Here is a 14,490-nt window from a genome sequence, read left to right on the forward strand (position 1 = left end):
GGAAGGATGTGTACTTGATGTGCTCTCCGCGCCGCCCCCCTCCCACTCCTTCCCCATATCTCGGAAACATGGAGGTCAGTGGCCAGTGATCAAAGATGGAGTTGGACCTAGTAGACTGGGCTAGTAACAGCACTGCTCTCCATCTTGTCGTCTCATCCCTTACATCCTCATGCACAGCCCTGGCCAGGCAGAGGGGTGAGGTTCCACCCTCCCTCTGGTGTCACTGGAGATGATAGGCTGCCCTGGGGCTAGCCCTGCGTGAGGAAGCTGCCCGGCTCGCAGCTCTCAACACTTGATGAGAGAGCCAGAGTTTTACCCAGAATCCTCAGCCCATTGTCATCAGTAGACATGTTCAGAGATTAGTAGTTGAGTAAATTTGGATAATTTGCCTGTTTTCTGTGGTCGATATGGCGGTAGTATGTGACACCACGGTATTTTGACGATCCACACTGAAAATACGTCTTCGGGGTTTGAATCATTCATTAGAAACTAGCACTTTGCGAATGATTACCATTCAATATTCTCTCGTTCAATATGACCCGTCTTTTTCTTAGACCAACTCTGTAGCGTTATACGGAGCATAAAAGTTTTCATAGACAAACTTGCATTATAAGGAGCATACAGGTTTTTCCATCATGTGATTGGCTCCCAGTAAGTGTCTTGTTTGTCAAGGGGAAGTGTTTCTTCAGGTGAGAATGTTCTTGTCATTGATAGGTGGAGACCAGTGCTGTTAGAGGTTAGCTGTGTTTGTTTGAACAACCTCCTACTTTAATAGAACAATCTGTCAAAGAGCATTTCCACCAGTAATTACCGTCTCCCCTCCCTTTCTTCCTCTGTCTTAGCTCTCACAAGACTTCAAAAGGAGGATTCTTCTCTATGCATACAATATTTATAGCCTTCATGTCAACGGCTGGATCGCGTAAAACCTTCAAAAACACCTTTTCACGCTTTTATTTAATATGCTATTCCTTTTGTTTGTTTATCTAGCGAGAATTTGATATGTCCTATGCTCTCATGTATACAGAACTCAGTGGAGGCTGGTGGGAGGAGCTATCGGAGGATAGGCTCATTGTAATGGAATAAATGGAACGGTATCAAACATATAGAAACCACGTATTTGACTCTGTTCCTTTCATTCCATTCCAGCCATGACAACGAGCCTATCATCCTATAGCTCCTCCCATTAGCCTCTGGTACAGATGCATTTTGCAGAACCCAAATATCTCTCCATCCATTTACACTGCAGCTGCTTCATTACACTGGAAAGTCTTATGGGATCGTCTGGTGTTTAAGTGTTTGTTTTTTTGTGTTCACGTTGACTTCTTACCTCGGTCTCACCTGGACTATCCAATCTTCTGCCCTATTTGGCAATCTCATGTCAACTAACAGAGTGCTGTAAAGCCAGAGATGCTGATCCCTATAGTACCCAAATATGACAGCACTCACACCTCCCTTATCAAGTGCTGTAAATCCTGTTTGTCCTTGTCACTGTGCTGTTTCACAACTTTCACGTCTCTATCGTATTTCATTGGGTCATCGGGACTTTTCCATGACCCTGATCTGTAACCAAGAGTTCATTGGATGATATTTTCCTGATGTGTAAATAAACTTTTTTAAGTCTTTGTACATTTTTTTTTAGTCTAATATGGAAAAGTGAATCTTCCATAGTCATTTTATTACCCTAAACCATGTTTGTTTACGTAGGTAACAGACAGTTCCCTAACTGAGATTAACACGACTGTCTGCAATGTTTGTTTACGTAAGTAACAGACAGTTCCCTAACTCTGAGATGAACACGACTGTCTGCAATGTTTGCACCCCAAAAATAAACACACAAGAAACATTAGGGAGAACAAATGGTTTTTCTGAAGTCACTTCACTCCGCTCACAACTCCCGAGATAATACTTTTCTCTCCTCAGTTTTTAAACTACTTCCAAACTGAGGCACATCCTCTAACTAACTTGTTCCTGCTAATGAAGTGAGTCTGGGGGGTTTGTTTTAAAGCAGACTTAACATGGTCCTTTAACGTGTAGACTCCTCCTCTCTGTCCCTAGAGGTGCCGGGGCACTGACCCGAGACCAGTGGTGGAGAGGAGGAGGGGGACATGTCCATCATTAGAGACGCTGCTTGTTCTTGAGCATGGGGCCGCTGGAGTGGAACTAATAACGAGAAGTAGCAGTACAAAGGGCATGAGCAGGGAGGCTTGTGTTTTACTGCTACATTAATTCAGCTCATTTTCAACATGGTGTCCGCCAGTCTCAGCCAGAGTTAAATAAGTCTGAGGGGGTGTGTCACATCCAATTTTATTTGTAAATATGCTTCGTAAACAACAGGTGTAGACTAACAGTGAAATGCTTATTTACAGGCCCTTCCCGACAATGCAGAGAGAAAGAATAGAGAAATAATAGAAAAGTAATAATAAATACACAATGCGTAACAATAACTTGTACCAGTACCGAGTCTATGTGCAGGGGTACAAGGTAATTGAGGTAGATATGTACATATAATTAGGAATAAAGTGACTAGGCAACAGGATAGATAGTAAATAGTAGCAGCAGTTTATGTGATGAGTCCCCCTATTGTTAACTATTTAACTAACTATTTAGGAGTCTTATCGCTTGGGGGTAGAAGCTGTTCAGGGTCCTGTTGGTTCTAAACCTGTTGCATTGGTACCTCTTGCCGTGTGGTAGCAGAGAGAACAGTCTATGACTTGGGTGGCTGAAGTCTGACCACTCACCACCCCTGAGTATGCGTCCTGGTAATCCGCCTGGCCATGCAACCTTGTGAATGTTAACCTGTTTAAAGCTCTTACTCACATCAGCTACGGAGAGCATGATCACGCAGTCGTCCGGAACAACTGGTGCTCTCATGCATGGTTCAGTGTTGCTTGCCTCAAAGCGAGCATAGAAGGCATTTAGCTCTTCTGGTAGGTTCACGTCATTGGGCGTGTTTTCATGTTGGCTGTACTTAGCGACCAGAATGTCCTTCTAGCTAAAAGGATTTGTATGATATGGAGTTGATGTGAATGGCGGAGTCATTGGTCAGTGAGTCCTTTCCTGGATCAGTCCAGATGAGTCAGAGGTCAAGTGAAAAGAGAAGTCTAACTTATACCTGGCTTTATTCAGCTTGTTTCTTCTTTGTGTGAGACACATAGTACATGTGTTGTAGTTGTAAATCTTGACACTCTCCTTTTTAGGATGTCTCTACCCATCAGTTATGACACCACTGAGGTGGCAGCTTTCGATAATAGTGACAGTGTTGAGTTACAGCTAAGAGAGATTGCCTTCAGGTGTCTGACTGGATCCAGAATCGTACCAAGGATACTTTCCTCTCCTTTTGACGGCTGAAGGGCTCATTGTGTCTTTTTATTATTCCCACATTTCAACAGGAAGAGGAATGGAAATGGCTCATTTGAGAGATTTATTTAATATCAGTCTTTCAGAGATCAGAGCGTGTCATATTCATCCACCTCATACCTCATGTAAAAGTCCCTTAAACAGTATTATGGAATCATAATGGCTGCTTCCCATGACTTTATCTGACAAGGGAAACTTAGTCACCGTCTTTGCTAAACAGACTTATACAGCAATTGTCAGTGTTAGCGAATTATGTGTATTTTTATCATGCAAGTAAATACAATGAGACACAACGATGTCTATTATATCTCTCACATAGGCCTTTATCACAGGTTGAGGAGTTCTCTTCGCCATAGTAATGATACTGTAGTAGCTCTGGACAGATAATCAACAAAGGAGATAAGGCATTGGCTTACTATTGTTCTGATTATAAATGAGTTTGTTAGCAGTGTAAATAATCCTGAGTGTGTGTGTTTAAGTGTCTGAGGATGTATGAGATTATTTCGGGGATTGGTTATGCAGAAATTATAATGAGTATTTTTTATTTATTTATTGTAAGAAATACCGGTAATAACTACTGTGCGAAACCGTTAAAATGAATATTTATGTTTTTTCATATGAAATATTCATTACGTTGGTATAAAAAGAACAAGGACCAAGACTAGGGAGCGAGTTGTGTGTGTGTGTGTGTGTGTGTGTGTGTGTGTGTGTGTGTGTGTGTGGTTTCTTTTTAAAGGGGAGGTAGGCCCACATCGCTTATCGTGCAGAGAGCTACTGACAAAACCCTTGAATTGAATATCTGACATCTATTAACAAAAGTAGCAGCAATAGCATCTTCCTTCCTGTTTTTTCAACCATCCCTCCCCTCACTCCCTCCTCCTCTGCCTGAGGTGATACGAGTCTCTGTTCACCCGATCTCCACATCTCTCGCATTCTTTCTCTCATCCCTACCTTTCTCAATCTCTCCATCACTTCCCCTTCATTCCATCTACCCAAATTAAGAAATTAATGAGGGATAGGTTCTTTACCAACTGCCCCCGCAATGTTTACCACTGATGAAATTATAATGAAGGTCCTGCTGTATTATTTATAAGCCAATTAGGGGAAGTGTTACTTGATTTGATGGGGAGACGACACAGAGTACATTTATCTAATAGAGAGAAAGAGATAGAGGAGCGGAGGGAGAGAGAGAGAGAGAAGGGACAGCTGAGGCTGATGATTCAGTACGATGCTCTAGGATTACGTGGCTAATTGCCCTGCTTTATCTGTCTGTCATGGATAGCCATGCATTTTTCAGCGTTCCCAAACACTTTGATTGTTTGCACTCATGTTGGGTCTGTAACAAGTAGAGCAGAGGCCAGAGTGGAGTGTAGTTAAAAACTGGCAGCAGGGGAGCTGTGAAGGGGCATGGGGCAAGCATGGGGGCTATACAAAACTCTAATTGTGACAGGTGCAGGGGAAGTTTTGACAGGGAGGAAAGGGGACAAATGTATGAGAAACATACTTCAGCTTAACCATGTGGAAAATACGCAGCTGTCATTACTAGTTTTAATTACATAAACTTACTGAATTACAGCGACCATGGAAGGAAGACCACAAATTTTGTGCAGATTTTGAGAAACAAATCACATTGTCAAATGGCCTTTTTGAATGTAGTATAGACACTTGATGCCAAGATGGCATCAGAAAATTAGGCCTACATGTTGAACAAAAGTGTTGCCTCAAAACTCTAGACATGGACATATAATGTATTTTATCAAAATATTTTCTCCCGTTGGCTTCCACGTGGACATCAATAGTTGAGTATTTTTAATAGGGTACAAGACAAAGAGTTTCTGAAACATCAATTCCAACAACTCCATGCCATAATGGATTTTTCTGAAAGTATTTGTAAATGTGTGCCACCCACCAGCAGCGGCCCCCTACTGTAACTTTGTAGTGAGCTAACAGCATTCTAGCATTCTGCTGGAGCCCCGGAGGACATCTCTGAGGAGGTTCTCTCTCTCTGGCCGATCAGCTTTTTGAAAGTCGATCAGACACTTATGCAAAGGATGGGAAAATGGAGCAAAGTCATGGTTAATTATCTGATGAGAGAAGTGTATCTGAACGGTTTCTTTTCCTCTCCTATTTTATACTACAGGATCACATGGCACCTCTTTACATAACAAAAGAGCTGCCTGGCTCACCTACTTCAGATAAGCTACATCCTGATCACACACACACACACACACACACACACACACACACACACACACACACACACACACACACACACACACACACACACACACACACACACAGACAAGAGGTGTGTGTGTGTGTGTGTGTGTGTGTGTGTGTGTGTGTGTGTGTGTGTGTGTGTGTGTGTGTGTGTGTGTGTGTGTGTGTGTGAGAGAGAGAGAGAGAGGCTGTCTTAATTAAATAGGAAATCTACATCTGTATTCTAAACAATAACTATATGGTTCCTGTACAATAGCTAACAGTATCTCAATCTAATATCAAAACTGCTTTGTATGGAAAGGGCACAGCGCAGGCACAGCGCAGGCACAAGTAAACTAAGACCCGGCTGTTGGGTCATACCAATACATTGATACAGTAGCTTCTCCAGATGAAACAGTCTAATTCATTCACAATTAAAAGTATTAGTGGAGGCTTTGTGTGGTGATTTATTAACCGACTGGCACAGGCCAGGTTACCTCCTTTAGGGAATGATGGGTAAGAGGATCCATCCTATGTGCCAAGCCCCTTTTGGCCTTCAATCCCTCATATAGGACTGTGGCTTCTCCATTAGAACAACTGGCTGGCTCGAAAATGGCATCCTATTCCCTATATAGTGCCCTACTTTAGACCAGAGGCTTATGGCCACTATGGTGCACTCTATAGGGAGTAGGATGCCATTTCAGACACAGCCCTAGTTCAGGGCCTTACACAAGGGCACACACACACACCTCGTCACCATGCCCACTTATTTATCCCTCCTAAAGCCCATGTAACGGAATAGCTGTTAATTAATATAGCTGTCAGGGAAATTATTGCCGGAGGTCAGACCAACGTCCTCCCTTTCCATCAGTAACATAATCGGAGTCTTGTTTTCACGCCAGGCCTCAGGCTCAATTAAGAGAATGCTATGCAAACGAGGTCTCCCGCCATTAGCCTCATCACTGAGGGGCCCTTAATGGCATAATTGGGGCACTCCAAAGGACAATTACAATGAGATCACCCATCATTTCTAAATATGGCTCCTGAGTCATGAGTCGTGACTGGAGGGTGAGGAGTCATGGCAGGGAATCGACCCCGATGGTTGTCTGCCACACCTCAACCAGCTGGGGAGCAAGGACTGTGTTGCTCGGTGGAGGTAGGACAAATTGTCCTACTGTATCCAGTGGACTAGGGATACAGATTGGACTAGGGATACAGATTGGCCTAGGGATACAGATTGGACTAGGGATACAGATTGGACTAGGGATACAGATTGGCTAGGGATACAGATTGGACTAGGGATACAGATTGGACTAGGGATACAGATTGGGTTAGGGATACAGATTGGGATAGGGATACAGATTGGGCTAGGGATACAGATTGGACTAGGGATACAGATTGGTCTAGGGATACAGATTGGACTAGGGATACAGATTGGACTAGGGATACAGATTGGACTAGGGATACAGATTGGGATAGGGATACAGATTGGACTAGGGATACAGATTGGACTAGGGATACAGATTGGACTAGGGATACAGATTGGACTAGGGATACAGATTGGACTAGGGATACAGATTGGACTAGGGATACAGATTGGCCTAGGGATACAGATTGGACTAGGGATACAGATTGGACTAGGGATACAGATTGGACTAGGGATACAGATTGGAATAGGGATACAGATTGGACTAGGGATACAGATTATCCTAGGGATACAGATTATCCTAGGGATACAGATTGGACTAGGGATACAGATTGGACTAGGGATACAGATTGGACTAGGGATACAGATTGGACTAGGGATACAGATTGGACTAGGGATACAGAAGGTGAAAAGAGTTGAATTATGTCTAACCTGAACAGCGCATCATTTTTTCTATCAATAAATAAGTGCATCCTTTGTAAGCTTACATTCACAGAGAGGATAGCAGGTCAATCTGGTGAATGAATATGAGCACTGTCTGGACATGAAATATGAGTTAGTACACAACAATATTCCACGATCAGGCTGCAAGATGCTCATTCTATTTGCTCACGCCAAACGAAAAAGGAGAAATCACCATCTCTACATCACTGAGAACTCTTGTCAGTTCTCACTTCCACTTTCCTATCTGACACAGACTACGACCACCTAGCTAGCAGAGGCTAAGCTGAGGAGCACCAGCTCCATCTTGACCCTGGCTTAATGATTCTTCTGATATACATTGAGGCCTCATTCCACAACATAGCACAGCTTTGCAGATGAATGTCTCTGAACCTCCCTCCTACTTCCCTTCTTGAGAATTTTAAGAGTCAAGCCCCTCTAAATCTCGCTGTATCTACTTTGAAAAATCAATACCATAAATATCCTGTGTGTCCCTCTCTCCTACGCTGCCCGACCCAGCACACACCCAGGTCACCGGAGCAGAGAATTTCACCCTCACCTCCGGCTATGTTTAAAATAATCCCTGTTTTTTGGCTTTAAATGGTCAAGGATCTCAGGTGTAGCTTTTTAAACCGGGAAGGGAAAGGGAGAGTCGTGTTTAACATATGCCAATGGAGAGCGCCAATGGCTAAGTCCTGGCATCGACCGGCGCCATGTGTGATTAGGCTAGTGAAGCTGAGCCTATCCCAGACACAGATCGAACAGCCAACAACTCTCAATATGGATGCGCCTGTGCACACCACAGCTCACCGCCAGCCATACCCAGCTGCTTTTATTGATTTCTGCCCTCAATTATATTGTGGAAGCTCTGTTCAGGATTTGAGCTAAAATCACATAGTTTGGAGATCCAATGTCTCCCACAAATCAAGCATTTTCCCTCAAATCAAATTGGATTTTTATTGATAGTGTTTGACAGCCTCTCCAGAGACATTTGCGTGCGTGTGTGTGCGTGCGTGTGTGTGTGTGTGTGTGTGTGTGTGCGTGCGTGTGTGCGTGTGTGTGTGTGTGTGTGCGTGCGTGTGTGTGTGTGTGTGTGTGTGTGTGTGCGTGCGTGAGTGCGTTCGTGCATGCATGGGTGCGTGCGTGCGTGCGTGTGTGTGTGTGCGTGTGCGTGCGGGTGTTTATATGAAAGAGAGCGTCTTTCAGTCAAAATGACTATTTATTTTTAGTTGAGTTCTAGGAGCAGACAAAGAGGAATTGACTTGAAACTTGATCATGCAGTTCAGCAGGCCACAACTGAGGCCTTTACAACTCATTTATCAAAACCCTTGGATTAGTTCTCCCACACACAGCTCTCATTTATAATTGGAGAACATCCATTTTTAAGTCCTCTGGATGAGGAAAGTCTATAGGGAGGTGGACAAATATATTTTATACACACCTGCAGTACAATTGTGTTATATTTCCATTTCAGGGGGTGTTTTGATATTTCCTTGGATGGTCAGACAAACTAATTGCCACAAACTGTCATACCGTACATGTAAGACAACTCAGGTCAAAATGTTAAGACGATGAAATAATGAGAAGTTATAGCACCTGCCCTTGTGCCTCCTGGGAATATAAATAATAAGAACTGATACAGTAAAGTGACAGCTCTGTACTGTTCCACCGTGTCCTGTTCATAGACAGCCTCGACCCCATTTCAACTCACTGTCCTTTCTGCAAATGACACCTGAGGAAGAGAGGGAGCGGGGGTTGGAGGTGTGGTTGAAGGGGGGGGTAATCGGATTCGTAGATGCTATTCTAGTTACGCCAGGGTATTTGGGGGATAATTGTAGCCCTGCCACAGCTCAGGTAATGATGCAATAGAGCCACACAAGTTAAACCCAAGATCCCCACTCTGTTTTATTTGACTGTTCTTCTCCCTCTCCCTCCATCCTTTTCCTCTCTCTCTCTCTCTCTCTCTCTCTCTCTCTCTCTCTCTCTCTCTCTCTCTCTCTCTCTCTCTCTCTCTCTCTCTCTCTCTCTTCTCTCTCTCTCTCTCTCTCTCTCTCTGTCTCTCTCTGTCTCTCTCTGTCTCTCTGTCTCTCTCTCTCTCTCTCTCTCTCTCTCTCTCTCTCTCTGTCTCTCTCTGTCTCTCTCTGTCTCTCTGTCTCTCTCTCTCTTTCTCTGTCTCTCTCTGTCTCTCTGTCTCTCTCTCTCTCTCTCTGTCTCTCTCTGTCTCTCTGTCTCTCTCTACCTCTTCTGTATGAATATTCTCTGGCATGCCTAAAAAAACGGTGGTAAGAGGTGGTGGCTAGGCGGTGGGGAAGGGTCACAGCTTTAGCTGGAGTAATGAGGCCTAGTCCCCTGCTGACTGAGGCCTGTTTAAACAGCCACTTCCTGAGCCACCCAGTAACGGAGTAATTAACCCCAGTGCACTCTCCTGCCCAGCATCTCTACACATCCACCAAGGCTTCTCAGCATCTCTACGCATCCACCAAGCCTTCTCAGCATCTCTACACATCCACCAAGGCTTCTCAGCAGTTCTACACATCCACCAAGCCTTCTCAGCAGCTCTACACATCCACCAAGCCTTCTCAGCAGCTCTACACATCCACCAAGCCTTCCCAACATCTCTACACATCCACCAAGCCTTCTCAGAAGCTCTACACATCCACCAAGCCTTCTCAGCAGCTCTACACATCCACCAAGCCTTCTCAGCAGCTCTACACATCCACCAAGCCTTCCCAGCATCTCTACACATCCACCAAGCCTTCTCAGCAGCTCTACACATCCACCAAGCCTTCTCAGCAGCTCTACACATCCACCAAGCCTTCACAGCAGCTCCACACATCCACCAAGCCTTCTCAGCAGCAGCAGCCTCAGCAGCACTACACATCAACTACATCTACTCTACACAGCCCCAGTTCCAGACTCAACCACAGGGAAGGAGAGAGAGAGAAAGGGGTAACTGCAAGTCATGGGAGTGCGATGAGAGAGAGGATCAACATGGAGAAAAGATAGACTAACCAAAGAGAAGGACATGTAAAGGGTATCAATACTATATCCTTCACTTACGGTTGACTATATCCTCCAGGTACAGTATGAGACATGAGGTATACAGTAGGTGTTGAAGTAGTAGCATGGTTATGATGGTTAAAGGTTCAGTGCTCTCCATTAGCACTGTCATGATGATAAGTACATACATGTTGTCGATATCTACTACAGGCCATTACAGGCACACACACAGCCATCCAGGTACAAAGCACATCTCCAATGATCTGCTTTCCAGACAATTCTACACGGCAGTTTCCTTGTGTTTGCTTTTAGTGGGCTCACAAAAACAATGAGGCACAATCAAACAGCGCACACAGCACACAATATCCCAGTGTGCCAAAGGCCTGTCTGTGTCTGCTGCTATCTCCAGCTGGCTTATGCAGAGAGAGGCACTGGGGCGTTTGAAGAAAGCAGCCACCATACATTATGCTAGATGAAATGCTATCATGCATGGTCGCTGAATGGTTTGTGTCATTAAGAGAACAAGGCAAACAGAGAAGTGAGCACGCTCATATACCTGGCTGGCGCTGCTTCTCTGAGGGAAGGCAAGATTAAGGGGATGTTCAGAGACTCTCGTCTGTCAAGACTTCAAAGATGCCAGAGACGCTCCTTGTATCTGCCGGCACCGCACGGCGACCAAATCGTGCACACTCTGCCGCCTCTGTGGCTGTCAAAGCTGTTCTGACATCCCCTTTATCAGGTATACAGGCTTTAATCCATCACAGATAAATAAATCAACACATGCAGGGGCTACTGCTCCTCTCAGCGCCTCCTGGTGGCGGGGCAGGAGAACAACAAGTACCAGGGCTTTTTGGTGCCAGAACATCGTTAGTTTGGTATTGCTAGAGGGGACAACAAAGAAAGGGCCAATGACATTGTACATAATCAATAACGAAAGCATAATTATCAAAGGCAATAGACTCAGAGAGGTAGGGCACTGGATACATTTTTTTTGTGTGTGGGGGGACTCAAATAAATGAGTCAACACACCTAATGAAATAACCGAGGAAAGAAAGCGCCAGTGGCATCAAGGTGGCAGACAGATCTCAGCAAATGGGGCTCATCTCCTCCTGCGTGTCTTGTGGCATGAAAGAAAATGGAATTGAATTTCAAAGTGTATCTATCAGCTTGTACAAACAGAAGAATATGTTCTCCCCCTTTTTCTGCAGTGGAAAATCTAGAGATCCATTTTGACACCGGGCGCAACATCTGGAGGAGACGGAAGATAGAACATAGAAAGAACAGAGAGGGATAAATTAGAGCTGACAAGCCGACATGCGGCCAGACACGCAGCACATCAGAGCCCAGATCTGGATGGACACATCGGGCCTGTTTGGATACACACATTTCCAATCCTCACTGTGAAACCACACACACACACACACACACACACAGAGGACTGTCTGTCTGTCTGTCTGTCTGCGGAAAGCAAGCTGAGAAATCGACAATGAAACACCAAAGAATGAGAGAACGAGGAGGAAGAACAACATATATGAGTATCATAAGTCAGTCAGAAGTCACTTTGCAGAAGGGGAGAAAAGCCCCTGAAAAGACACTGCGTCTGTGTATCTGTCTGGATGTATTTCAGTAGATTTGTTGTTGTTGTTGTTGTTGTTGTTGTTGTTGTTGTTTTAACAGTGGAAGTGAAGCCGACAGAGATCAGCAACAACCGAAATGATGTCTGGGCTGAAAAGTGAGATCTATTGTTTCATTGTTCTGTTTGTTTGTTTGTTTGTGTTGAAGACGGGTCTGGCAGTGGAAAGCACATCCCTTTCAGAATACAAAAGAGGCCTTAGACGCAGTGTAAGTGCATTTTCATGCTGATGGCTCCATGACACGAATACAGGTGAAACCCTGTACTCTGATCGGAGGAGGATAACTGAAAAGTATGGAGATGATACAGCGAATCAAAAAAGAAGAGGGGTTTAAAAAGTGAAAAGATGAGAGGACAATTTTATTTTAGTGGTGGAGTACCCAGGGGGCCCTGTACGTTGTGAAAAATTAAAGGAGACGGAATCAAACTGTCCAATTTACACATCAAACAAGCCCTGGCTCAATGCTCCTGGAGAGGCTGCTTCACACACCGCCTAGCCTCAGAAAGGTGCCCCCCTCCACCCCCTCCGTATTCTCTATTTCCTCAGTAACCCCGCTCCCTCTCTAATTCCCCTAAGCACTGTACTGGTTACACTAGCCACTGTCTCTCCCCTGTCTAATTATACCCTTGTGAGTCTATTAATCAACCTGTGAATTATTTAAGAGGGAGTGCTCTTCTGCCTGTAACTCGCTTTGACACTGCGAGGGAGAGAGAGACAAGGGAGAGAGGAGAAGGGGGGATGAGAGAAAGATGGGGGATGAAAGGTGGGTGGGTGGAAAGGAAGAAAGAGAGGGGAAAGGAGATGGAGAGAGAGAGATGGAATCATAGTCTCCCGCATTGGCATGTCCCTCAGGACCACCCTGCGTCTGCCGCTACGCGCGGTGCCCAGGCCAGACGAACCTCCGTCACCATTCACTCTCTGTTTGTTTTTTCCACCCTCTGTTTTCATGCATAAGTTTTCATCACAAACAGGAATTCATGAATATATGGAGTGATACAGTGAGAAATGGTGAAAGACGGAGAGAGAGGGGAGAAAGAGAAAAATAGAGATATTGACAGAGGGCCACAGAGTGCAAAAATAAGAAATGTAGATGGAAACACACACACACACACAAACACACACACACACACACACACACACACACACACACACACACACACACACACACACACACACACACACACACACACACACACATTTACATTTAAGTCATTTAGCAGACGCTCTTATCCAGAGCGACTTACAAATTGGTGCATACACCTTATGACATCCAGTGGAACAGCCACTTTACAATAGTGCATCTAAATCTTTTTAGGGGGGTGAGAAGGATTACTTACCCTATCCTAGGTATTCCTTGAAGAGGTGGGGTTTCAGGTGTCTCCGGAAGGTGGTGATTAACTCCGCTGTCCTGGCGTCGTGAGGGAGTTTGTTCCACCATTGGGGGCCAGAGCAGCGAACAGTTTTGACTGGGCTGAGCGGGAACTGTACTTCCTCAGTGGTAGGGAGGCGAGCAGGCCAGAGGTGGATGAACGCAGTGCCCTTGTTTGGGTGTAGGGCCTGATCAGAGCCTGGAGGTACTGAGGTGCCGTTCCCCTCACAGCTCCGTAGGCAAGCACCATGGTCTTGTAGCGGATGCGAGCTTCAACTGGAAGCCAGTGGAGAGAGCGGAGGAGCGGGGTGACGTGAGAGAACTTGGGAAGGTTGAACACCAGACGGGCTGCGGCGTTCTGGATGAGTTGTAGGGGTTTAATGGCACAGGCAGGGAGCCCGGCCAACAGCGAGTTGCAGTAATCAAGACGGGAGATGACAAGTGCCTGGATTAGGACCTGCGCCGCTTCCTGTGTGAGGCAGGGTCGTACTCTGCGGATGTTGTAGAGCATGAACCTACAGGAACGGGACACCGCCTTGATGTTAGTTGAGAACGACAGGGTGTTGTCCAGGATCACGCCAAGGTTCTTAGCGCTCTGGGAGGAGGACACAATGGAGTTGTCAACCGTGATGGCGAGATCATGGAACGGGCAGTCCTTCCCCGGGAGGAAGAGGAGCTCCGTCTTGCTGAGGTTCAGCTTGAGGTGGTGATCCGTCATCCACACTGATATGTCTGCCAGACATGCAGAGATGCGATTCGCCACCTGGTCATCAGAAGGGGGAAAGGAGAAGATTAATTGTGTGTCGTCTGCATAGCAATGATAGGAGAGACCATGTGAGGTTATGACAGAGCCAAGTGACTTGGTGTATAGCGAGAATAAGAGAGGGCCTAGAACAGAGCCCTGGGGGACACCAGTGGTGAGAGCGCGTGGTGAGGAGACAGATTCTCGCCACGTCACCTGGTAGGAGCGACCTGTCAGGTAGGACGCAATCCAAGCGTGGGCCGCGCCGGAGATGCCCAACTCGGAGAGGGTTGGGCATCACACACACACACACACACACACA

Source organism: Oncorhynchus keta, chromosome 6 (genome assembly GCF_023373465.1).
Source record: "Oncorhynchus keta strain PuntledgeMale-10-30-2019 chromosome 6, Oket_V2, whole genome shotgun sequence".
In the NCBI taxonomy this organism is placed as follows: Eukaryota; Metazoa; Chordata; class Actinopteri; order Salmoniformes; family Salmonidae; genus Oncorhynchus; species Oncorhynchus keta.